The following is a 27,566-nucleotide window of genomic DNA, read 5'->3' as shown; positions in this document are numbered from 1 at the left end:
AACTCTCTCACGCGCTCACTGAATGTGCAAGCAGGAATGCGGCCAAGACTCTTGGAGAGTCAGCATGTGTTTACCACCCTCCAAATGAGAGCCACGTGGAGAGAAATGCCTGCCATCTGAATGCTCTGTAATATCAATAATTGATGCTCTTGAGGAGTAGTAATTAAATTAGTTAATTATGCCAGTGAAATTACATGTAATTATGAGACTGGAGGGTATGTTTAGTAAATTAGTCTCAACCATGCTCAGTGTGTGAACTGCTGCCAAATCGTATTCCTCGATGATTCGGTAATTCCGATCCACTCCGCGCTTCTATCCATTCAGACGCCATCTGATCAGGATTATGTCTTTGTCACTGGAGGTATTTGTTGGTGCCCTGCCAAAATACACTGCATGACAGCAATACAATAAGTGTTTCTGGAAACAACCTTCACACAATTTGCCAAGTAGTAAAGTGTTAAAAAATATTAAACATATTTCGTTTAAATTTGCAGCCTGCTGAAATTACAGTTCTCCTAAGTAGAAAGTACTAAGAACAGCATTCTTATTTATACATGATTTGCTACAGCAGATGTGACAAACCCATGAGCCGAGTTTGTGGAGGTTTAGAGCTTGGGGAGCGGATGAGCAGCTCTCTACCTTCAATATCCGCAGTAGTTTTTCTTTCACTCGCTGTGGGACTTGTCAAGCTCCTGGTGCGGAGTTGATTTCTGAGTAAGACATCACAACTATTACTAGACAAAATGTTTGGGCCTTTAGCTTTTTCTAAAAAGACTTACCGTAAAACTCCTCTACAACGAAACCTGCGTGTGCAAAAAATCCCCCAGTGTGAAAAGAAATCCATACATTGAAACATTCCCCTTTTTCTTACTTCCTCATACAAGAAAAAAATCCTCCTTTTGTGACATACAAAATGTTTTTTTCTGCATTCACATTTCTAAAATTCACTACAGTGAAAACAAGCCTGCAGGAAAAGTCCATCTTGGTTTATACTTGACGCAGCACTTTACCTGTATACTCGGAGCGGCTTTCCCCCAAAGTCAGATGATATTCTCCCATTCTATATAGGTGGCAGAAAATGGACTCATACAAACAACATGAATCTATAATAGAGGTAGAGAATCCAGTAGATTCAAACGATCTAAACAGACTCCTCATCTCTCCCCAACGTGGTGCTCGTCAGGAATTGTTTACGGTATTTAGATCACGGTAGTCTTTTTCGGACAAATCTTAAAAGACGTTTTTATCGGCGAACTTCCATAAGCAATAGTTCGTCCACCATGTTGTCCGTTTGTTAAAAAAATTCCGGAAGATCTGCGTAGACATAGATTTGCTATACTGGAAAGTTCCCTGTTGTGAAAAATTTCTGGCTGCAAATATGATTTCTTTGTTGAGTAGACATCCTGTAATTTTACATCGGATGGATAGCTTTAAGCTGATACATAATTGAATCGAAAGCAAGAGTGCTGTAAAAATATGTTTATTTTTTTAACTAGTTTAGCTTGGCCCCTTTCACTCAATTGATTTTTTATGTAACTGACGTTCCACCGTTGGCCTGCATTTTTATGCAACAAAAGTAGTGCAGCTCCTTTAAGAACAGCAGTCACTGAAATCCCGCAAGAGCGGTAAGCGCATAAGATTCAGACCAGGAAAGTAAGCAGGGAGAGTAAAATGCCCGCAAAGACTGACGGTCGTTGTGTAAAGTTGACGTTCCAATTATTATCATTGTAAATGCCATCATGCATCGGGAAAGTTTAAGGTAACTAATACATTTGTTTTCAATATGTTAAATGCAAATCCTCACCGATGGTGTTTGCAAAGTGGAAGTTGAATACATTTTTGTTAAAGTCGAATTTCTAATATTTGGGATGGCATCGCTAAGTGCTAATGTTGTCATCTCCCTGCCGAGAGAATGTGGCTTTGATCCCTGACTATTGTGACCATGTCGAAGTGTCCTTGAGCAAGTCACTGAACCTCCATGTTGATGTCCCAGCAATGGAGCAACATTGGCTCCATTTACCATTGGCGTCTTTTATTGTCCAGCGCCTTTCACATGTGCTTCTATTGTCTAATAGGCGCTGGTCCTGCTTGTGACATTCAAAATTGAAGCTAAAATAGTGCATTATTGCGCGGCATAGCGGAAGACTGGTTAGTATCTCCTACTTGCATTGCAGAGGTCGTGAGTTTGCTTCCAGCTCTGGATTTCCAGTGTGCAGTATGCATGTTCTCCCTGTGCCTGCCTGGGTTTTCTCCGGGTACTCCAGTTTCCTCCCACATTCCAAAAACATTCATGGCAGGTATAATGAACACTCAATTATCCTTAGGTCTTTTTGTGTATGAGTGGTTGTTTGTTTGTTTGTTGTGTGGCCTACGATTGGCTTGCAACTACAACTGCCACCGAATCAAATACTAAAAATACTCAGAGTTGCGGGACTAAAAACAAACAAAAAAATCATGTGATAAGATTAAAAAACTAGACTGCTGAAGGTGATGTGAGGCGTTTCACAACATTTATCCTCGTGTGGTAGAAGCAAACAAATCCTATAAAACATACTTCTATGCTTGACTTGAATGACAGGTTTGTTTAATTTAAACAATTTAAGATTTCCTTATTAAACATTACGTTGGCCTTCAACTAGAGGTTTATAAACCTTCAGGTATTATATATTATTGTTTAATAAGGGTTCTGACAAGATATGTAAATGCATGTATATTACGTTCCTTGGCAGTCCCCTGTGGTCCTGTTTCTATGTTATGTTATTATCATTGTGTTGTGCAGAAGCTTATATCAATGCTTGGACTGTTTGAACATATGCTTGCTTTGCTTAAAGATAATCATATGCATATACTCTAAGTGCCTCAAACAGGACTGCCACACTGATTTTTATTAAGACTGTTTCTTCACAAATGACAGCAAACCTTTAATAACCCTTTTAATTGCTTCCTATAATCCTGCCATGATCCTCAAGGATGTGGTTATGAAGCTCAATTTTTGCTTTGGAATAGCTCACTGCTCTAATTTTTCTTTCTAAGTAAGTTTTTTGATGTATCCAGAATTTTATAGTAGTATCCCATGGTCAGAAACCTCACATTTAAAAAGCTCCTAATATACATCCGTATTTGTAGTTTTATTGGTTTATGCTGGTTTTATTTTCAGAAGCACTGATACAACATGTTAGCAATACATCAAATGTGCATCTATTTTGGAAAAAAAAAAAATGTTGCGAATGAAAATGAAATCATAAGGTGCCAACAAAGGTCAATCAAGTCCACTGACAAATTTGCGGAGGGTTTGTGTGGGGAATTTGCATCTTAAAAAAGGATTAGAATGAGAAATTCTTCTCTCAGGCGCAGTGCTTTCAAACACAAGCTATGCACCTTCCCCACTCTAACTCAAATAATGATAATACATGCAGTTGGTCGCACTATGGAAGAGCATTGTTGAACAAATGTATATGATTTAAATGTTGCAGGCAATTTCAACCTTGACAAAGACAAAAGGCCTCTAATGGAGAGAATCCCAGAAAAAAAATGAAATGCCCAAATGTTGCACTCTGAGAAAGAATTATGAGTTGCTCAGTGTGCTAATGTTGCATTCCCTAAAATAATTTAAATTAATGTGCCATGAAATAGATCATTAACAAGGATGCATGGGCCATACGTGCAGACAGACAGATGAGGATGCTGCTGCTTCCATAAAATAGCAGACATCATTACACAAGGCCAGACTCAGCAATGTTAATAACTTCAATAGAAGAGCTGTAGTTTTATTGTGATAAATATGAGCTTCTTTTCTACAAGTAGTACAATAAATCCAATCCCACTTTTCATTGTAGCAAAACTCATTTACATGGGTCATAATATCCACATACCCAAATAGTAGTGCCGGTGAGACTCTGCTGCCTCCATTTTTAGTTGGCAGATGTTGTAAATTGTCTCAGGTGCATTCAATTTGTAGAATCGCCTTAACATGTAGCGCTGTTAGAGACAAATGTTAGTAGCAGACAAAGCTCTCCCAAGTAAGAGAATTTTTTTTTTAATTAATTTAAATTAAACACTTCTGAAGGCTCCTCTGTGACAAAGTATAACTTGAAAATAACACACTTTATTACACATAAGATTAAGCCTCTTTTTGTTTGTTTTTTTTGGAAGATGAAACTTTTTTGTCAGCAATAGTTTGCACCTTAAAACGCTGCTGTAATTTTGTCCTATGTTCCATTGTGACATTTCGGACTTTGAAGTCCTAAGTCTTTAGTAATGAATCTTTATCAAACTGACAGAGGTCAAATTTTATTTCTCATTTTGTTCTGGATTATTTTTGGATAGCACCAGCTTTTTGATATCTTTTGGGCAACCATATTGTCAGCTTCTTTCTTTATGGGTAATTTCTTTCCTGACTAGGTCTGGTGGTAAACTGGCTTGGGTGTGCTGTTAAATTCTTTATATACTGGGATGGTGTTGGGGTTTTGTGTTCTTTTCCTGTTCTGGGCTTGTGTTGTTTTTCGTTTTGTCTTTTCATGTTCCGGGTCTGTGGGTTGGATTTTGTTCATGTTTTTTTACTTCATGATTCTGGTCCCCTTGTATCAGCATCTTGTTCGTTTGATTGCTTCCACCTTTTCCCTTGTGTCAGCCAATCAACTCCCTGCATCAATTGTGTCTGGTCCAGGTGTTCATTGTAGTCCATTTGGAGTGTATTTAGGTTCCTGTTTGCATTCAGTTCTTCATGAGACATTTTATTGTAGATTGTTATTGCTGTCGTAGTCACCATTCAATTGTCTCTGACAGTCACATTTCTGGTTGTCCTGAGCCTTATATTCTTGCACTATAGTCATTTGTAGCTATTGCTTGTTATTTTTTATGCAGTTTTGTCCTTGTTCAGTTTTTACATTCTTCATAATATTGGACTGCAGGTTGTTAAGGATACAGGACATTGCACTCTTAAAAAAAATAAATAAATGGAAAAGTGCTTTTAAGACTAGCGTGCAATAATTTCTTAGTCTGTGGTGAAATATGATGTTTAAACATCTCATCTTATAAATTGAAGTCGTCAAAACACCCATTATCAGTAGTACTAGAAAAAAAAATCTCTGATGCATGTGCTGTGCCAATGTCATCAGCAAAAGTGTTGTTGCAGGACAAGAAGTGTAAATAACACACATTCTGGAACTGTGAGAACAACTGTCACCTTCACCTTCCTCTGAGGATGTGCACAATGATCCACCAATAATCACAATCTAAAATTTGGTAGGTTTCTTAACCATTTTTTTTGCCAGGCAAAGTATTGTTTTTTAAATATTTTTTGCCAGTCGTCTGAGTTTGAATAAAGAATTTGCAGTGTACGACAATGACAACTTTGCAACAATCCTACGCCCGATGTGATAACAGATTTGACACAATCCTCTAACAGATGGTGAAGGGGTGCTAGGAACTGTATTCTCTGTAGGATGGGGTGACACATTTATTGTAGCATAAACACAGAAACTGGATTACTCAAAGTTGTTTTCAAACAAGACACATGAGTGCTCCACCCAAAAGTGGGTATTCAGTTACATCAATTTTTTAGAGCTCGGCAGCTTTGAGGCTGCGAATTATTAATTTTTTAGAGGTCATGTGAGGTAGACATGGCAAACTGTTATTTTGAGTAATAACATCAATCTATTTAGCCATCCATCTTCTTAACTGCTTATACTCACGAGTATTGGGGCTTGCGTGTTGGAGCCGTCTTTGGACATTAGACGAGGTACCATGAATTGGTTGCCAGCCAATTGTGGGACAAACAACCAATCACACTCTCAAACACACCTAGGGTCAATTCGGTGTGTCCAATATACTGTACCTAATATGCGTGTAACCGGAGTAGCTGTAGAAAACCCCCACGGGCATGGGGAGAACATGCAAACTCTAAATGAAAAGAAAGTCCAGAGTCCATTTCAAAACCATTTTAAGCATACTTTGGTTATTTTTCTAAACGCAACCATCCAGATTCCCAGCTAGAGCCATCGCAACATATTTAGCGAAAATTTGCTTCTTCGCCAATCTTTGGTGATGATGTCATTTAAGGTGGCAAATGTTCATTATAGTGCAGTTGATTGTCCTGTTCAATGCTATTCGGCATTGCTATTCAGTGACATTTTTAAGTTGCATCTCCCAGTCTCTCTCACACACACTACTGTAATTACATTCATCAATATTATCAGCACGATAAAGCATACAGGAAATTAGTGAGTGAAATACTTGGGAGGCCTTATTTGACATCCATCCGTTATCTATAGCCACTTATCCTCACTAGGTCACTGGCGGGGGAGACCCTGGACTGATTGCCAGCCAAGCGCAGGGCACACCAAGACAAACAAACATTCAATACCAAGGACAATTTACACTGTCCAATACAGTTGCCATGCATGTTTTTAGAACGTGGGAGGAAGCCGGAGAGCTTGGGCAGACCATGCAAACTCCACACATAGGAAGGCTGGAGCCAGCTGGAATTGAACTCAGGTCCCTTAACCATGAGGCGGACGTACTAACCACTCATCCAACTTTATTTAACATAAAACAACAAATTTAAGAAACAAAAATGCACAGAATGTTAACAGTAGCATCTAATAAGTATCTGCAACCAGGATTGTGGCTACAAATTATACAAAGTTGTCATCCAGTTTAGTTTACACATTGCATGCGGAATATATATATTTACTAATTTAGCACAATTTATCAAACTATAAGATGACTTGCGGTGGCACATTTTACATATGAAATTGCACATCTGAAAGATACACTGTATTTTGAAAATGAATATTTATACTTTTTAAATGATTATATTCTGAAAAGGATGTATGAATATTTATACATAAAAACAGCTATAAGTGTTGGCCAGCCTTTGATACTTTGGTGTTGTGCAATATGCACACTAATTGTCCTTATTAACGCATTATTCACAAATCTGTTTGTAGCACTTGTTAAAAGAAACATGTTATTGTTAGTGAACGTCCCTAATTAGATCCAGCTATCACACGTGAATTGGAGCAAAGCTGCAGCAGAGGAGGCATTTGGGAGTGAGGAAAGCAGAAATGTGAAAGGATTACGTCAAACTGTTGCAAATCTTTTTCAGGGATTAGAGAGGCTTAAAGTCAGGAGAAAACCCAAGGGTGTCTTTTCAAGGTCCGTGTATGTTGTGTGTTTACTCTTGAGAGGGCACATAAACTGATATGCACGAACAAATATACATGCACCTAAGATAAATCGTGACGTTCATCTACAGACCGGACTTTTCACAACACAATCGCGACCATATACTGTATGTTGCTGCGATCGAATCCTATGAAGAGATGGTATGTGTGTGTGTGTTATTGAGGTGTGAATAGGCTTTCGTGTCTGCAAAGCGTCACCGCAGACGGCATTAATCTGTGAGATGACCCAGAGGGTCAAACCCATTCTCTCAGACGTGTCCCTTATTGTAGCAGGCATTTTAGAGGCTCATCCACAGTCAAGCTCAGTTAAAGCGTGAACAACCTGGGGGCTAATGGACAGAGTGGCCATCACATCTCGTCTACGTCTGCCTCAATGTGCCTGACAGGGAAGGCAGAGAGCTTTCAGACACAGAGCAAGAGTCAACTTGACAGCTGTCAGCCTTGAAGACTAAAATGACAGATACGGCCATAGGCAGGTCGAATGAATTTGGACTCGGGCATGTATCTGCCAAATGGTGGGTAATGATCGGCTGCATATGCACGCGGACATTGGAAACAGGTGAAACACGTTCACACGTGCACAAAAGAAAACGGTTAGCGGTCTGACCGTAATGAATATGGAGTTCAGGAAAGGCTCGTAATTAAAATGAACAAGCTCTAATTATGGGCTAAGACAGATCATTTAAACCTAAAAATCAAATCACAATAAAAACCCAACCGACAGCAGTTTTTCTCGTCAGCCAGAAAATACGAGCCGTCGTTACTCGAGATGTAATACGTTCCAATGCTTTCCGGAACCCTCCTTCTTTTTCCTGGTATTTTTCAATTCTTTACTACAGGCAGAAAAACCCTTTTTTTCTTCTTCCTGTTTTATTTGTGACTTGGCAGCACACAAGATAAACAAAAACATTCAAAACACAATTTTAATTTAGTACAAGTTTTCCTTGCCTATTTGTGGCTAAAAGATGGTGGCCTCTTCTCCATCCCATGTAATTAATTATAATTGCCGATTACTAGACCTACAATTATATAATATAAATATACAATAATATAATATCAATAAAATAGACTGAACACATCTATTTGCACTGAGATTTAGAGTGGGTTTATAAAATGAAAACATTTTTGTTCATCGCGACTGAATGTGGGCAGCATGGTAGCAGACTGGTTAGCACATCTGCATCAAAAGCGGAGGTTGTGAGTTTGTTTCCGGTTCTAACCTTCTATTATCGAATTTGCGTGTGCTCCCCATGCTCACTTTTTTTTTCTCTCTCTCTGAGTGCTCCAGTTCTTCTTGGGTCATTGTCATTGTCTCTGTAGTTTGTGGTTGCTGTCACCTTTAACCCGAGTTGTCTCCCAAGTCAGGATCCTGTTTTTAATGAGTCCTTTGGAATACGTTTATTTTTGTTTTTGTTTGTTTGCTTCGCAAGCTGTTTGTTCACCTCGTTTGCCATGATTATAAAATATTAATCGCTATTATTATGAATTAAAAAAATCAGCCTCCCTGCTTCTCACCCACTATGCCGAAGTCCGACACCAACTATTCACAGGAACATGTTTTGTCAGTACACAAGGGTTGGAATTTATTCATGGACTTGTAGTATCAGTGCTGTTTGTGTTATATACTGGATGGCCCCCTCAGACAAAATGTTTGTCCATTTATACTTCATTTCGCTCTGTCCGCTTATGAGACAATGTTACCGCCTTCAAAATGGTCTCAAATCCTAAATTATTTTTGCAGACTTTCTTACGCCTCCTTCCAGTGAAATGATGCTGGTTCAATTTTGTGCAGCTCTGGGAAAAGCATACAAGCCAAAGCATTCGTTCTCCCAAAGCCTTCCCTGATAGAGACAGATGGCGTCAATTTAAAAGGTCCCATGGAAGTGTGTTATTTCTGGTGCTTACAACCCACACAGATAGAGAAACACAATGGGAAACACACTGGTGCAGATGTATACTGTACACCCAATTGTATCCACATCTGTAGGTGTGCTTGCAAAACCCATAAATATATACATCATATGCAAATAAACACAGCATGAAAGTGCTACACAGATATGCGCAACATAAGTTACAACCAGCACACACATGTCACACATTTTTCACCGGCCCATTCAGGAGCAATGCATAAATAGCGTTTATGCTAGCCCCCACCCCCACTTGTTTTGAGCTATGAAAATAAAGGCAAAGGAAATTCTGCTGATGCATGAAATTTGGATGGGAAAGGCACACAGTAGCACCTGGTGGGATAGCCTCAATTGGTGGCTGTTAAATAGCTCCCTGTTTGTGCCAGCTGCTGCATTGTTGGACTGAGACAATATGAGAGTTCCAGTAGCTTGACACAGGCTTAAGCATATGCGTGTTGTGCGTGCGTGTGTGTTTACCACAGCAATCCCCTTGATGTTTATGAGTGTTTTATTAGATATTGTCGAAACACAACACAAGACTTTCCGGATTGGCATGTAATTCGATTATGTAGAAATGCAGGTTGCACAACACACGACGCACCCCTAAGTTCCATAAGGCAGCTGCCGGTTAATTCGTGATTGTACTTATATGCACACACGGTAGATGTGCACAGTGTGGAATTTCTCTGCTGGGACTGTGGAAGAGAACGTTAATTACTGCTCAGCAATGCATGCTTTCATACTTCATTGGTTTGTCATCTTGCAAAGTGTAATATTTTCTCCTACACATTGTGACTCACACCTAGTAGTGTCTGTCACCACAATAACACTGATGAAGATGGTGATGATGACGATGATGCAATTAATATCTGCAATATTGCAATACCTGCAATTAATAATGGAGTTGAGGCATTTCCTTGTTTTTCAGAGCACTTCTGCTTTGTGAATGAAATGTCCTTTTGGAAATCACCCCTACTTAAAATGGCTTTCTTATTGAACAATATTCCTGTGCATATGACAATAAAACTCTTGAATCTTGAATTTTACCTTTGCCCTTCTCAAAAGTGATGGTCATGTCTCTCCATAGTGCACTACAGAGTTGTGAGCTAATATTTTTATATAAAATGTACATGCGTTCATTTCTCAAACCTGGCACATCTTGATGTTCATGTCGTTGTAGGTCTCGGTTAGCGCGTGGGAATTTGATAGACTGCTAGGCCAGGCTCGGTGTTTCAGTGAACCGAAGGAATTTCCAAATATTAGCCCCTTGCACATTTGACACTTTGGTGGCTGGAAGTAGATGGAACATTAGGCCAGCTGAAATCAGGTCTAAGTTATGGTGTTAAGTTAATGTGATTTTGTTTCATTCAGACAGAGCGCTCTACAGATAAGTGTGGAGGAAGGCATTGTGTTTCATTCATAAATCTGATAGCAACATGCATCAAGCCCTCTGAATCATTGTAAAAATCAAACCATTAAATGCATTAGTGTTATCATCAAACTAGATATATATTTTTAAATTACGCCTTAGGCCACCACACAGCCATGTTGGCCATGAGGGTTGACACACATGGGACATGTACAATCAGATTGAAAAGAGATTCTTGGTGTTTCACCAGTGGTTGTAAAACATTGCAGGCATGTGAGCAAATATCACAAGAGAGTTTTTGCACATGATTATCAACATTTCCATGTGAATTCGTTGAGCCGCTAACCATGGCATGGCAACAGTGACAAGCCTTTGAAAACTATTACAGCACATAAGACTATCAGGTGCAACTTCAATGACACATCTATTTTTGGATTTTCCCATACATAGGGAGACTTTGTGATAAAGTGCACATAAGGTTCCTCATGGCACATCAGGAAAAACAAACCAGTAAAGCAATTTTATCGAGCTTTAACTTTAATTTGACATTCATATACAAGGGAGATCTGATTATAAGGTACACTGTCATTTTCTTATGATAAGTAAAGGATTTCATATGGACTGTATATGAAATATATATATTATATATTATATTATATTATATTATATTATATTATATTATATTATATTATATTATATTATATTATATTATATTATATTGTTTCTGTATTTATTTGCTATCACATTTCGTGCAGTCAAGAGCATGCTTGAAATAAAAAATGTGGACATGCTGCTATTTAAAAAAAAAAGTTTCTGTGCTCATCGATGTCACTGTGGTGCTTCTGAAAAAGAATGTTTAATTTTTCAGTCGTTCATATATAGATGGCATCGAATATTTTTACTGTACAAACATTGCCCAATATATTGCAATCCGTCATTGCTGTACCGGCGCGTATCACAATACGCTTTCAAGCCCCGGTACCCAGCACTAGAGCCTATAGCTCTAACTATTATACAGTAGATTCTTGGAAAAAAAGGACAAAGAACATTATAGGGCAATGTTTACCAAGCAAATTTCATTCCACACCAAAAAGTTACATTTAATAAATGTGGAATTGATGATGCTTAGTATCTACAAGATAGCACATCTCATTAGTGTTCCCTAACCTTCAACAACTCCCTGACTCTTCATGCAAAAGCTCTTAATGAGGGACTTGAGGGTTTCTAATAAGCGGTTTTTCTTTTAATTAAAAAGTCTCCATAAATAATCACCTCATAATCCACCTGTCATATTCCATCCAACATCCATTTAGGTTGACTGAAATTAGGATCAGCACTATCTATCTATCTATCTATCTATCTATCTATCTATCTATCTATCTATCTATCTATCTATCTATCTATCTATCTATCTATCTATCTATCTATCTATCTATCTATCTATCTATCTATCTATCTATCTATCTATCTATCTATCTATCTATCTATCTATCTATCTATCTATCTATCTATCTATCTATCTATCTATCTATCTGTTTATCTGTCCAACCGTTCATCTATCTTTACAATTCATCTCACAAGAATATGGTAACAATGTTAGTGTGTCTTAATTATTGATGGTCATATACTGTAAGGCTTGGCTCCGCTCTGCTGATTTGGCGCTATTAGTGAGAGTGGTTGGTCATGCTAAATGATTTATTGCGCCTGTTATTCTTTGTGTGGGTATTTTGAATTTCTAATAAGGAAATATTTCCTCTGTGCCAGCAAATTTATTAAATTGTAAGCTGTCCTCTAGGATAGTCTCAGCAAGTCTCTTGGTTTCCAGCACCTGCACCAAGCTACTGCTTCCTTCTTACTGACATAAATTTAATATCCATACAGTATTCTAAGGCAGTTAGGCAAGGCTGGACTTCATTTACATATATATATATATATATATATATATATATATATATATATATATATATATATATATATATATATATATATATATATATATATATATATATATATATATATATATATATATATATATATATTAGAATGTCTTAGTCTAACTTGGAATTCCTGTCTAAGGTTGAATCTTTGCAATGTGCCCATTGGGTACTAGAATGATGTCACCTCCCAAAACTCCCTGATTCAGCCAAATCATGTTTAAAACACAATTTAACACCAAAATCTCTTAATTCTAAACATTGCTTTTTACTTTAGGTCTGTACATTGAATGTGTTGCGCAAGATTGTGTACCGCCTGCATTTCAGTTTTGAAACCAAGACTCTGAAATGCAGTGCAGACGTTGATATCCCATGCTGGGTTCCTCCAATGAGGAGAGAGTCTGCTCACTACAATCCATTTAGTGTACTTGGTCTCTTTGCTGTGCATTCTCAGCCAGTTATTCCTGGCTATATGTGTGCTTGTTGCCAATTAAAACTGTGTTTACACTTCCATGCTCCCAAGTATATGGCAGCTTAAGCATTTTTCAATGGGGGATTAAAATGACAGACGAAATATACTGTTTCATCGGTTTTAGTCCGTTTTTAGAAGGTTTTCATTATTCATCCGTTTGTCGGCAAAACCTTGGGTGGACAGTCCGTCAGTACCGACGAACTGTCCATCCCTGACCCCTGAAGTTCTACTTTTTAACTTGATAGAAACAACTTGAGAGCTGTGAAGTTTTATTATCTGGAAATACTGGATAGTTACGCAATCCTACACAAGAGAATATTTCCCCACTTCAGTTTAGAGGGCCAGTCTGGGCTTTGTGAGTGCAGGACAAGCCTTTGCATGTGCATGATCCAAGTCTTCATTTCGTCAAAGCAGAGCGTGCGGTGGAATGTACATGTTTACCCACAACTAACAACTTGGATCAGTTTGTTTGTTCATGGAGGGAGGAATGGAGGAGCAAAGCAAAATGCCTGATAAGGGATCCCAAAATGAAAGTTTGGGACCATGATATTTATCAAGGTTTCATCACTGTATGAAATTCAACAGTTTTTGTAAAGTTGTGCAAACATTCTTGTAATGTTTAAAATTAGTGAAAAAGGACTGTTATGGCCAGTTCATGTTTTAACATCAATTTTATTGTTGAATCATTTGAAAAGCATCCTGTTTGACAAAGGTGAGGTTTTACACTGTCTTTTCACGTGAAGTCTTACGCTGAAGCCTTTTGAGTACACAGCAAATCGTTCTTCACATACCTTTATTGACTTGTGGATTACCTGATATGATAGCTTGTAGCTGAAAATAAACCATCTCACTAAAGTGGCTGATGAAAGAGCAGGAAATTACACATCTTAAATGGATGGACTCCATCAGCTCACCCAACCATTATTTTAGCATGAGCAGAGACGTGCAGCCTATGCAAGGCTCCGGGGCCCATGCCACATAGGGGCCCATGCCACATAGGGGCCCATGGAGAGGTGGAAAATAAATAATAGAATAGCTCAGGGTAGGTCAGTCACGTTGTGTGGCTAGTTTCTAAAGGGGTGAAAATGATCATTTGTCTAATCGTCTGACCTTGGCACCTTTCTCGAAGACAGAAATTTCTATCTGATTAAAACAGAGGACGTATCTTTGTCAAGCTCCTCTGTCTTTTTGTGTTTATTGAAACTCATGATTTTGTTCTTATTCTGATTGGAAGTAGTAAAAAAAAACAATTTTAGTCAGCCGTCTTGTCTTTGAATATTTTGAATACTATGTTCCGTTCCTCCTCGACGTTTGTTGTATTAATTTTCCTTATTTCATTACATTATATCTCAAATTCCACCCTTTAGTGAATTTGATTTGCTCACAGATTTGTGAAATTACAAGAACGCTAATGGTTTTTAGCCTCTTCTCAACTTTTGCTGTACCTGTTACATTTTCCTTATTTCATAACCTTCCATCTCTAAGTCCATCCCTTTGTTGTACTATTCCAGGTTTGTGATATTACAATAGTGCTAATGATAGTGCTAATTTCTGTAAACTCTTCCTTGTGGCAGACGGTGGCAGAGAGGCTTCTGCTGTTAAATTGAATCATCAAGAGTTTGTTCATTGATAAAATGCTCTGATTGAACTTCTCCATACTGCAGTAAAGTCAGTCATTTTTAAAGCTTTGAAAAATATAATTTTCCAGGTCTAATTTCTGTTTGTGTCATTTGGGTGCAATGAACTCAAAAGTACTCATTCCACATGTTCATGATCAGTTATCATCTTATTTGCGTGTACTGATTCCTGATGAAGATGAATGTGGTTTTTCATGATCGGTTATCCTCTCATTTACGTGCATTGATTCCAGATGAAGATGAATGTGGTTTACACTGGTAAACCAGTACTTACGTGGAGATATATTCACCTCATAGACAAGTCAATGATGTTCCTTTGTCTTGCTCCCATTTCCCCTCGTCCGATACCCAGAATCATCTCTTGTGCCTGCTAAGTTGCTCTTAAATACAACTGTTCCTTTTTAGTTTTGTCCTTGGTTCATCTTTGTGCTTTCCATTATTAAACCTTAGAGTAATTGAATATTCAATATTGTTGCAGTCCAGTTGGATCCATTTTGACTACAAGAAAGCAGCCAGCAGTTGCTCCATCGATCGGAATCAATATACAGTAATAAAGATGATTTTTAAACTGCATTTTCTTGCTCTTTATGTCTATTAAAGTGGCTCGTGTCTACAGTAGGAAAATGTGGATCCTTATGCGACAACAGATGAGAAGCAAATATCTTTACCATACTGTGCCTTGCTACCTTGCAAAAAAGTAATCGCAAAATCATTTTTACTTGGTTGAAAAAAAAATAAAAAAAGAATACGGTGACTCTAAAACATGCTGAAAGTTATACTTAATGAATATATAAAGCAATTTCCCATCCAGATGCCACGGAAAATAAGAAAAGTAGGATTGTTGTCAAACTAGTGTAAGTGAGCACCTGTTGAGCCCAAGTCAAGACAAAAATTCCTGATTCAGTTCAGGACATTTAGAGGGGAAAAGGGATTTGCAATTGTTGATCAAGGAAACGTTTTTAAAATGTTTTATTAGCTTCAGTGTTGGGATCTTTTCTCCTTTACAGCCGCCGCAATAACCCGCTGCTGCTGCTGCTTTAATGTGACAGGAAATTGAGAGCAACATGGTCAACATGCCCACTGGACCCAAAGATTACCAGATTCTAAACAGCAATCAAAGTACCTCAAATGATCCAAGAGACATACATGCGGGACCAGCCACTTGCTAATAGAGACATTTACACCTTAGTAAAATTTGGCAGGTGTTACCATGCTGTTGTCGAGAGCAGACGCATGCCCGAGCATCATTAGGCCCGGTGCCAAGCCTGCTTTGGCTGCTAGCCTCAGTGTGTGTGTAGGTGTGTGTGTGTGTGTTTCAGCGGAACAGCAGTGTCACAGGGGACTCCTTGTTGAAACAGAGTGGTGTTATGCTGCTGATCTGCGTGCAACATGTACATTATCTGTTTAGACCACTGCTTTGCAAAACAGTGGGATCATTATTACGGAATAACGTTGTATTCGCTCTGGAGTACACGCCCATTCAAAGAATGTGATCTTAGTTAACCAAGAATTTTGTTTTTATTTGTGACTTCATATAGTACGTTGGGAAATTTGTCCCGTTTGTTACATGACATTTTGGCGACTATAAATATACACATTAAGTTCCTTTCCACGATATTTACTTTATTCATTCATTAAAATATTTCCAGATTTCCGGCAGTGTATACCCTGTGACCCTTTTTCCTGTTGGAACACCCACATCAAAATGGAGTAGGTAAGCAGTGGCTCATTTACATTAGAAAGGACAGCGTCTCAAAGCTTGCTGCTAGGATTATGGTTGCTTTTATTTTTAAATAAAACATAAAAAAGTACATATTACTGTACTGTACATATTTTGACAGTTCTTTTCAGGCCTGTGCCCCAGTATTAGCGAGCTGCATCCCACCCATTGCAGGCTACCTGCTTGGGGTGGCTAGGACCACTCTCTCCTCTGCAAACCTTGGTCTATACTCCAGTTCCAGAGTCGCATGCGACTCTTTAGCGTAGCCCTTGCGACTCCCTGGAGCTTTTTCAAAAATGTATCAAAATGAAAGTGGTTGAGGGGAATACATTTTTTGTTTTATGTATCATTTCAACATTTCTGTCAACAAAGAGTTGCATCATAGCCTGCGACACACGATCCTTTCAGCTCGGCGTAGCGCCAAGCTGGTGCCAACATAAATAAATAAATAAATAAAAATGGTAGGTGTTTGGGTCATGGATCCCAAAGGGATGAAGAGAAACATGGAGAACAGAAGATTCACCCAATGCAGAAGGATTGCCTGCATGTTTGCTTTGTGATACAGTGTCACATGACAAAAACGTCTGAAATGCACATGTTGACAAGCTGTCCAGTGATGTCCCAAAACAGAAGTCACATTAAATAGATAAGAACACATCCTGTTGCAGTCACATATTTAGGAACAAATTGGCTGCTATTGTAAAGCAATGCCAATTTTTGTCAGGATATTGGAATGACATTTTGTTTTGTTTTGTGTTTTGTTTTGCTCAGGTCCAAGATTGGATTACCATTCTGTTGTTTATTCAATCCATCTGTCCTTTTTCTATAGCCATTTATCCTCAGTAGGGTCGCTGGCTTGCTGGTGACTATCTCAGCCATCCCAGCAGTATGCAGTACTGCACCGGTCCGTGCGTCTGCAGCTGTGGGGACGGTGATTACGAGAAGGTGGAACCACACAACTGACGTTCATTTGATATAATGGACTTTTTAAGTGCGGCCGGGACAGGGGAACGACGCCGGATTAATCACTGCCACTGGTTGTGCTACTCCGTGCCCGTATTCCTCCGGAGACTGCAGCATGTGCTATTCTGAGTTTTTGTCCTTTGTTGGTACTTTTCTTATCCAAGTGTTTGTTGAGTATTCTTTCTATTGCTACTTTGTGTCGTTTTCCTGTCTGGCTTTGTTCCCCTCTCCTGAGATAGACTTACATCGACTCATTTTGGCTATGTCTTTTTTTGTTGTATTTCAGGTGTGAGAGAGTTTCAGTTGTACTTTGCATTTTTGTGCTATTATTTTTTTCCACATGTTGCGTGTACCTTTTGTTAATAAACATTTTTGTGGAACTGAAAGACTCCGATCTGTGTGGGTGTCCAAATTATAATGTTCCCCTGGTTATGGGTCATAACAGTCACTTTACAGTTGGAGAATTTGCTTCTGACTTACTTGGATGAATTGGAATTAACCTCTCAAGCCATAACTAAAGGACTTGTGAAACTTTTCGGGAATGCAGACTGGCTGTGCGCACACAGAGCCGAGACGCTGCTAGTGTGGGGACGACACTGAGGACTTAGAGGAAACTGTTTTCAAGATAAGAAAAGGTGCATACCAAATACTATGTCCTGGTATATATTTCTAAATGTTACAAAAATGACAAACAAAAACTTTTCCAATAAAATGATATAGACACTTTTTTAAATGTAGTTGCCATCAGTAATTGCTATGTTCACAATTGTTCTGCCTGCAGGGACAATGAAACCCATGCCTTCCTACTCCAAACTCCAAATCCTTGCAGACTTAGCTACTACCACTCAAAATTTTGGGTACTTTCTTGTGGCACCTTCATACACAAGTTATATATTCAAAACGTTCACTTGTCAACAAATGGAAGGGGAATAAATAATTTTAGGCTGATGGTATTGGTACACATGACTGTGTGCAGTAATGTTGTTTTTTTTAAATGAAGACACATAGACACACTCACAACAAGAGATATTTGTGTGACAGAAAACCTCTTTCGTTCACATATGCAAATATTACTGAACGGTATCTTTTGTTGCTCACTTTTTCCAGCAGCCTCAATCAAGTCACCATACTGAAAGATGTCTCACAAACACATGAAAGAGCAAAAAAGCAGAAAGATATAATTGCTGATGTTTTTTTAAATTATGAAATCTAAATTGATTTTGAACCAAAATTCATTAATCATGTAACATTAATTTAGAGGCACAGGCACTTAACCATGCAATGAAAAATCCATCTGCAGATGTGTTAATATTAAAGAGAAGGCTGGTGGCAAAGAGAAAAAAAAAACACAGCAGCATCTGAATACATAATGACAACTGGGAGGCCATAACAAACGCTTCTTTTATGTTGAGTATTACTTATTAAAATAGCTTCTTAAATATTTATCCCTTCATAGATGGCCCCTGTCACTGCTCCTTATTTGTCTCCTTAAAATCCGCGGCTCTCCTACTTTAGAATGAATAAACTCGATCAACTGACCCCCTTTTCCTCCTAAATAGCCTGATTCTAAAACTTCATGTAGATTTTGATGAATTATGCATACTTTGATGAGACATAGAAAAGGGAGTTTATTTAAAAATAATGTCGAGTTTTTGGATATATTGCTAGTACAGCACAGCACATGCGCACTCACCTTACTGGTTTATATTTACCAGAAAAAAAGATTACGGCTTTTATTCATTTATTTATTTATTCTTATCTTGGATTATCATTTGTTAATTTGGCCTTCCAGATCTTTTAAACTTCTATCAACATTTGGAACTTCACTTGTACTCCTGCCTTGCCCTGTTTGGGCTAAAATGTAAATTAGTTGAATTATGATGTTGAGTCAGGAAAAATTACAACAGCTTGCCTTCGGGCACGTTTTCAATTCGGGATGAAATTGCCATTTTATTTTCAACCTAAATCTATTTCTGTTTTGCCGTCACTGTTACATTTGCACTTGGTACCCCAGTGAGATCATTTTTAGGAACAAACTGGAAATTGAAAATTTCATGGACTAGATGTTGGAAATTTGGCCAGAGTAGCAAAGCGGTGCCCACTTTAAGTGTTTTTAATTTCACTGATCATAAGGATTGGACTAGTAGTATCTATTCCAGTTCAAGGAATATGCAAGTGCGGCATTTTGAGGATATATTTCATAAGATGCTCTGGTGGTCCATAACTGAGCATTATTATTATTATTATTATTATTATTATTATTATTATTATTTTTATTATTAATGCTACTATTCACCATTATAAGATTGTAAAGAATTATAATCTTAAAGGAATCTTCCACTCACACTTATGTATATTTTAAGTTGCACGCAATACAGTGAATCAGAACACAAATACACATGTGTTCAAGCATGTAATATTATGGGGGATTGTGGTGTTTTTCAAGGGCACCTCTCAGTAGCCTCCAAAAACTAGTTATCATTTTTTCATTTGTCCCAAAAGAACTTCATAGTCGTTTAAAGATAAAGCCATGTTACCACACTTTTATCTTTTGATCAAAAGCATTCATTTTTTTTCCCATGAGTATTTTTTTCATCTATTTTAGCATTGGCTACTGCATAAAATCATATATGACATAGATGGCTGCTCTGGACTCATCTTCCTCTCCCATCTAAAGAGGAAAACCGGGGGAAGAGCGTTTAATGAGCCCACCACAGAGCAGCGGATATATTGATAAGTAAATACTACAGCTTTAAATGGTCTTGGCATTTAATTGGCTCCCCGCTATTGTTGCCAAGCCCATGCCTCAGTGAACACAAAATTTTCACTGTCACACTTCAATAACCCTAATTGTGCAAAATAAATGAGCTAATTTCTGAAGTTCTATTTTCATATGCAAGAGATAAAGCAACTTTGCTGATTGATTGGATTCCTTTGTGTGCCTGTCCCACGTGGGCCAACGTGTGCAGACCAGACTGCGTGTGTGGGTGTGTATATGAGCAAGTCCTGCATATAATTTGAGCTTCTGTTTATTACGCTTCTGTTATTTTGGCGCATGCAATTCTCTGACCCCTGCTGTTATTCATCCAAATTGTTCTTGTCATAGGAAGAACACGAGATGGTAAGACGGGGAAGAAAATGTTTAAAACAGAGTGCGTGTGTGATGTCCCTACAGATTCAATAGTAGATTGGACCTGATCATTTCCATGTTTTTTTTTTTTCTGTGAAGTGTTATTTGCAGTCTCGCACACACCAAATCTCAAGGGATTATATGCAATAATTAAATAAAATAATGGTGTTACACCAGTTGTGCCTGTTAAATATCATGAGCTACCAGTGGCATCATCCTTACCTTTACCTTCCTAAGAAGTTGTAATCCACTCCTGTCGAGTAGAAGTGCTTGTGAGCTGATTGTGAGATTGCCTTGCCAAAGTGTTGAGAACAGTACTTTTTTTTTTGTTTTTGTGCAAAACCCATTTGGGAGCGTCGATGGGCTCGATTCTCAATACTTTCTTGCATTTGACTTACTTCGCCAGCATGCATACGCAATACAGAATATAAATACGAATAAAATTTGCATGTAGAAGTGATCTCATATGGAGCTTTTGCATCACATTGCACGAGAACACATTTTACAGGCTTGCACTTCTCTAGAGACACAGAGTATCCTTCTATAAAGAAAATCAAGTCTGGAGGACCACAAATTTTTGCCCACACCAATTTACAACAACACAAAATCGAGGGAGTGAGAGGTATTTGTCTGCGACTTTAATCTGGGTCACCAACACTTATCCTGACCTTTGTTCTTCAATTCAACAGTCTTGGAGTACAATACAGCATCAGAAGCTGGCCACGATAACAACTCTACTGCTATCTGTCTGTTGTGAAGAAGATGTCTAGAGGGCTGTGCAGCTCGATTGGATACACAGCCAAATACACGTTACATACAAAATGTTATTGGCAAAGAATTCCACAGAGCAGTAGATAAAGTTTCTACTTTCAATGTTGTTTCAATATAGTTGAGACAACATAACTCACACTTGATGCAACATCCATCACATTTTTATACTGCATAAAGGTGAGCCCCCCTTCCATCACTGTCCGTGCGCCATTTGTTCAAGCCAGGCCAAACTGTTATAGTTGGTCCTTCAGTCCATCGGTAACAGAGACACATTTTTAACTTGACAGCCCAAATCTCATTCAAAAGATGGACATTTTGTTTGTTTCTCTGATTATTTTGTTTTTTTCTGTCATATTACGTTGTCATTCTTTGCTACTACATTACCTCTAGTTAGTGCCTTTGTGATGTACCTGCTTAAACTCCCTTGTAGATAAGGTAATCAAGTGTGAATATTTTAAGAACTGGTATGTATCATGTGTGTTTGTCTTATGTTTATTTTCAATTAATAGGTTATTAACCTATAAACAACTAAAACACTCACCAAATATAGCATCTCTTTAACTAAAAACTGATTTCAAATGTTGTTTTTTTTTGTTTTTTTTGTCTGTTCGCTGTTTAAATTGATCCAAAAACAGACATGGTGCTCTGACAGGCTCGTTGAATTTAATGCAAGAAAATAAACTTGGGCTGCAAATAATTAATTAAATGAATAACTGAAAAAATCACTCCAGATATATCAATTTCGGCTGACCTAATATGATCTAATAGGAATTTGACTCAAATCTCAAATTGTTTATACATAAAAAGTGTCAGTTGTGCAAAAAGGTTTGGGGCCACTAGTCTCGAGAACCGCTCATCACATGGTCACATCATCTAAGTCTTGAGGTTCATCCAGTCAGGTCAGTGGATCAGTAGAACCTCTTGCTTTTCGTGAACCCAGCCAAAATTGTGACGCGCTTCCCTGTTTATGTGAATAGGTCAAATGTACAGCCTATAAGAGATGATTCAGCCAAAAATTTCCAAGAACGTGCTGTGGCAGCAAGTAGCCTGTGACCAGATATTATATTATATATATATTAATATTCACTTTCATTTGTTCCTTTAAAAGGAACAAAACACATATCTATAGTTGTTAGCACTTTCACCAACAAGACTAGTAATGCTTGACTTCCACACACAATAAGAACAAAGCAGTTCTTAGCAGTACCGCCTGTCAAGTAACAAGATGTGATCATTACAGTTTTATGCCTATGGAGACAACAGCAAAATTGATATATGGCTTCCTCATAAAGCTCTCTTTGAATATGTTAACAAAGACTGCACAAGAACACAGTCAGCAAAAACAGAATAACATTTGTAGGCCACGGTGAAAGGTTTATTCGAGATTTTTTTTTTTTTGCTGAGAACAGTTGCTCTTAGCATCTGGCAACAACGTATGTTTGTTGGCTAGGAAAACAAAAGCTATCACAATCATATATTAAGATTCTCTCAAGAATCTCTCCAATGTTAAACCTGCGTATTCCTGCGAGTATTATTAAGACAAATCAACTCAAACAACAGTGTCATTTGTACACACTAAAGCACTAAAGAAGACTTGTCTGCATCATGTTACTGTACCCTTATAATTGCCACTCTGTACGTTATTTAAAAGGCCATTCATATCAACTACTTTGGAACCATGTCCAGATGTTTATTGCGTATAGCTTCACATTTTTAAGCTTAGTCATCAACATTGTCCATCTGTGCTGTGTTTAAAAAAAAGTGTCCAGGGACTGTGAAGGTTACGAATGAATGAGCTCAATGAGAGCCTTCCATTATTAGAGACACAGACCAGAAAGGTAGGGGAAATCAGAGGGATGAAAATGAAGAAGAGACTGATTAGAGACAATATGCTTGAAAGTTAAATTTGTTCGAGACAAAAAAGAAGATGGAGAGTGAGAGAATTAAGGAGCCTCATCCTTGGATGTGACCTCAACAGATGTTTCTCCGTGGTGCATTGAAAACGGTCCTGCTCATTTCCTCTCCATCTTGACACACAATTTTGAAGCTACTTTTCTATCTTCAGAGGGACATTGAGTGACTTCTTACCTGCAGAGAAGAAAATCAATTTGACTCTGTGATCACTCACTGCAGAATCGAGCAAAGGTAGTTGTGTGTTTTTCCAGCTATTCTCTTATTTTGAAAACATCTTTTTTTTGGTCTGACATAAGACTATGCATATTTCTCAAAAAAACTAAATGATGCCAGCAACAGTGTAATTGTTTTTTTTATGGTTTTATGCATTCATACACAAATCTCAGATGTCAACAGATGCAGTACTTTCTTTTACTGTCCAGGGTATCTTCCCGTGGCACTGTGTTAATTGCATGACCACTTGTTGCAAGTAATACGCGAGCCTTAAACAGTCATTGTCTTAACCACACAGGCCAATGGATTTGGTTTATGCCAGTCGCACAGGGTCCTATAGCAAACCATCAGCTGGTAGCAAGCCTTGTTCTCAACCTCAGACACAGGCCCAATCATTTAATTATTCGAGAGTTTCTGCAATTTGTGCAGCAATTGTAATAACTCAATATTGAATGCAAATTGCAAATCGTTGTTCTAGTTGTTACCATACCAACATGTTACTCTACTGTACTTGAATTTCCACATATTATGGGGCATAGAGCGCAGCAGTAGAAAATACAGTAATTTGAACTGGGTCTGTGATATCAGCCAGTTGCCTGGCAACTGGTTCAACATCAGCCTAACAGTAAAAAAAAAAAAAAAAATGCTCAACTTAAAGTATGTGTAAAACAGACAAAACATGTTCTCCCATGTTAACCTGACAGCGCCAGATTAAGTGTATGAAAAATGTGAATGGTAATGTAAACCCCAATTCAAATGGTTGGAACACTGTAAAATTCAAATGAAAAACACAATATAAGTTATATTTAATTGAACATGCTACAAAACCACAATTTTTCTTGTTCAAAGAGATTAACTTTGTTGTTATTTTTGTTATGTTTTTTTGCAGACGTCTACTCATTTTGTATTTCATGCATTTTGAATTTGATGCCTACTGCTAGCCTCTCCCTCCAAGGTGTAAGTGAGATTCCTTCCAATTTTAGCTTGATGTTCAACTTTATTTGCTCAACATTTTGGGGTCTCTGTCATATTTTATGTTTTTCATTGGGAGACAGATTTGGACTGTCGGCAGGCAAGTCTGCAGTTCTCACCTTTTAACTAAAAAGCCACGCTGCTATAATATGCAGAATGTGACTTGCCTAAGTCTTGTTAAAATGAGCTGCAATGTCCCTGAGGAAAAAAAAAAACAGAATCAAAAAAACATTGCTTGGTTATGTAGCTACAAAACCTGTACGTTAGCTTTCAGCATTAGTTGTACATTCACAGCTAGATAATTTACCCGTGCCATGGGCTGAAATACACCCCATTCGATCACTGATCCTGGCTTTTGAACCAACTTTATTTTTGTTAGTTAGTTATTTGTCTTTGCAAATACATGTTGACAAACACTGTTCTTATTAAATGTCATTTTTGCTCATCATTTCACGGATGTTCCTTACATACGCAATCATGACACTCACCTATTTCCATTGACCTGCCTACCTGTGAAATGTTCCAAAAGGGTGTTTTTGAGCATTTCTCAAAATTCACTTTGTCTTCTGTTGTCACTATCCTAGCTTATTTGACTCTCTATAATTAAATATTAGTGAATATTGATCGACAAACTTTATATAGCTTATAGGAATATAGGAGCAAAAGGACTTTTAATTCATTGTATTCTCATTTTGCTCATGTTTTATACAATGTCCCATCTTCATTGAAAATGGGGTTCATACATAGTAAGTAGCAGAGTACAGTATGAGAAAGAGGGGGAAAAAGAAAGAAACTAGTGAAACAATACCCAGATCAATCAAAAGAGAGCAGAGGAGGTTTGGAGGAGACCAGGATAGAGGATAGTTAAAGGACATGATGTGAGAGGGGAGATACTGTAGAGTGAAGCATCATATGACTGGGCATCTATGGAGGTGAATGAGCAACCCCTGTCAGTCAAGCTCACACAGAGAGAGCAGGGCCCTGCCATCTGCTCCAAAGTTAATGGGAAGGAGACAAGGTGGGGAGACGAGGTGCGTCGACACAGCCCGCAGAGGCTGGGAGTGTGTGCTATGGTCATCGGATGAAGGGCTAAGAGAGAAGAGTGAAGGAAGACCAAGGACAAAGAAGATCATTTATGATGGAGGGAATGCCTGATAGAGAGTCAATGATGGGTTAAATGAAGGTGGAAACCAATTGAGTATAGAGGACTCTGTGTATCTTAATTTCACTAATTGCTGTGTCTGCATTTTCCAGAGTGTTTAGGCATGAAAACACATTTGGAAGGTTGTGGTTATGACATCACTGCTTAGCCGTGTCTAACTGTTACTGTATAATAATACGTTTTGCTGTTCATCACAAGTTTGTAGATAAATAGGTAGATTCTACAATATTTGAACGGTCATAAAACTGTTCATACTGTGAACAACAACATAATAGTTCTGCGTTTAAATGTGCGCTGTTCCTCTGCAGTATCACAGTACTTGTAGCCCCAGATTTCTCGCAGCCTTTTAAGTTAGAGGTCACTGCCACTGCCGGGGGTACAGGAGCGGTTCCTGTCGCAGGAGGATAGGAACGTTGTTGAGCATCCGATTAGCTACTTCATAAAACTCGTTTTGTCATTCAAATGGTGATTCGACTTTTGTTTTCTGTTACTCTTTGTGCTCCAGTTTTTGTTTATTTTTTTGAGGGGGTGTAGTCCAAATACTTGTGTATTTTAGTGATTTTTTTATTCAGTGTTTTTTTTTAATTAGATTATTTAGTATCGCGAGATAGAGTTTCACAGGGCAGACCCAGGCACACACACAGACAGGGAAGAGATGAAACTGCCTTTTATTTATCCACAAGGTACTGGTCGGTATGACAGGCTTCCACTTGGGGACATGAGGAAAATGATCCTAATCATTTGGTGTGTTTGAAAGGGTTTGAAAACATGCACGATACTGGCCCTCAAGGACTGGTGTTCGACACCTGTGGTTTAGGGTTATTCTTTCGTTTACGAGCCAGCATTTTGCTGTGCCATTTATATTTGACCAAATTTCTATCTTTGTAAATAGCTTTCTTGTTTTGTTTTTTTTTTTTTTTTAGATACCATAGTAAGGGTAGCAATGACCTTGGATGAAGAAGGCTTCAAGCGCTGATAATAACACAAGGATGTTGTGGGGGTATTGTGGTTTTAGTTTTAAAGCACAATTTCAATTTGGTACCTAATGCAATTTGTTTATCTGTCAATTTACAATTATGTTACTTACATTTAATGAAAACCATCCACATGTGCACACACCCAAAAGGCAGGTAACTGATCCATACCACTGGAGACATCAGTAAGTGCAGAAAAAAATCCACACACAATCAATGCACTTTGAAAATCTATTTGGTCAACATTCAAACCTAAATATCCCCCTGAGATATTTTTACTGAGAAAATATCAAATATTTTAGCATTATGAAGTCATTATTAAATTCTGTACAAATACAAGAATAAGTTAACATCTCATATTAGTCTGATTTGGGTGGAAGAATCAACCTGCCATTGTGGGGAAAATGTTTTTGACGGGAATGTGTGTTCAAACATACATCTACATACGCTTATGTGAACTCTGTGGCATGAATACTGTTTTTACCATTTGGTTTAAAAGTACTAAAAATATATTCAAACATGTTTGACAATGAGAAATGTTCCGGCCACATTGGCAGCTCCACGCTTTAAGAAATATTATGTCTTCAACACTCATACAAAGTAAAAATACAGAAAGTAGTTTGAAATCCAATCTTTTTCTTTTCTTTTTTTTTACAATGGGGCATCTTTTATTTTTATCATGGGCAGCACACAATGGGAGGTAATAGTCACCATACAGTACAGGACATCTATCCTGTGTCAGCATTATCAAATCAAATATAACATCAAAAGTGCTGTGTATTACTAGATGAGTGAAACTTGTTTGGCTTCGCCCTAGACACCTCTTCTTCAGGAAAGTCAAGTAAGTAGGTTGGATCATGTCAAAGTCAAAGCCAAGCAAAGTCAGTATTCAGGTCTGTAGATCTAAGGCTCTCTTCACCTCATGGCACACCTCGCCGCCTGCTGTTGTACATGAGTGATACTGAAGGGTTCTTCATGGGCTCAAACCTTTGCAGGTTCACCTCCTGACTGAACAACAGATGGACTGTAGCCCAGCCAAACAACACACCCTGCCATTGTGTGTTTGTGCCTGCTTGTTGTGTGTTGATAGGTCAGCACGTCCGGGGATACGGGTGTCATCCTTCATGTCGCTCGTTGACACCATTATTAGTCATTGTCCAAACATGGAAGGTCCAATTGTTGTTAAGAATATTTAAGTAGAACAAGCAACAAACTTTTTTTGCTTTGTTTTGTTTTTTTAA

The 27,566-nt window shown here is 38.1% G+C and overlaps 2 long non-coding RNA genes across 5 annotated transcripts; both read left to right on the top strand.

The window, feature by feature from the left end:
• The first annotated feature begins 1,614 nt into the window (after window positions 1-1,614).
• On the top strand, window positions 1,615-17,569 carry LOC148425687 (uncharacterized). 4 transcript variants are annotated; one of them, XR_015864945.1, is made up of 4 exons: window positions 1,615-1,759; window positions 2,175-2,297; window positions 16,156-16,220; window positions 17,056-17,569. It is a non-coding gene; the product is annotated as an uncharacterized LOC148425687 (long non-coding RNA). The 4 variants fall into 4 exon arrangements; XR_015864944.1 differs by having other exon boundaries at window positions 16,156-17,569; XR_015864947.1 differs by lacking the exon at window positions 2,175-2,297 and having other exon boundaries at window positions 1,619-1,759.
• Window positions 17,570-19,828: 2,259 nt separating this feature from the next.
• On the top strand, window positions 19,829-21,556 carry LOC148425686 (uncharacterized). The gene is made up of 3 exons (XR_015865217.1): window positions 19,829-19,926; window positions 20,090-20,176; window positions 21,009-21,556. It is a non-coding gene; the product is annotated as an uncharacterized LOC148425686 (long non-coding RNA).
• Window positions 21,557-27,566: the final 6,010 nt, after the last annotated feature.

This window comes from Hippichthys cyanospilos, chromosome 3 (assembly GCF_059441005.1).
Source record: "Hippichthys cyanospilos isolate Australia breed blue-spotted pipefish chromosome 3, RoL_Hcya_1.0, whole genome shotgun sequence".
NCBI lineage: Eukaryota > Metazoa > Chordata > Actinopteri > Syngnathiformes > Syngnathidae > Hippichthys > Hippichthys cyanospilos.
This window is presented reverse-complemented; position numbering and strand designations above follow the sequence as displayed.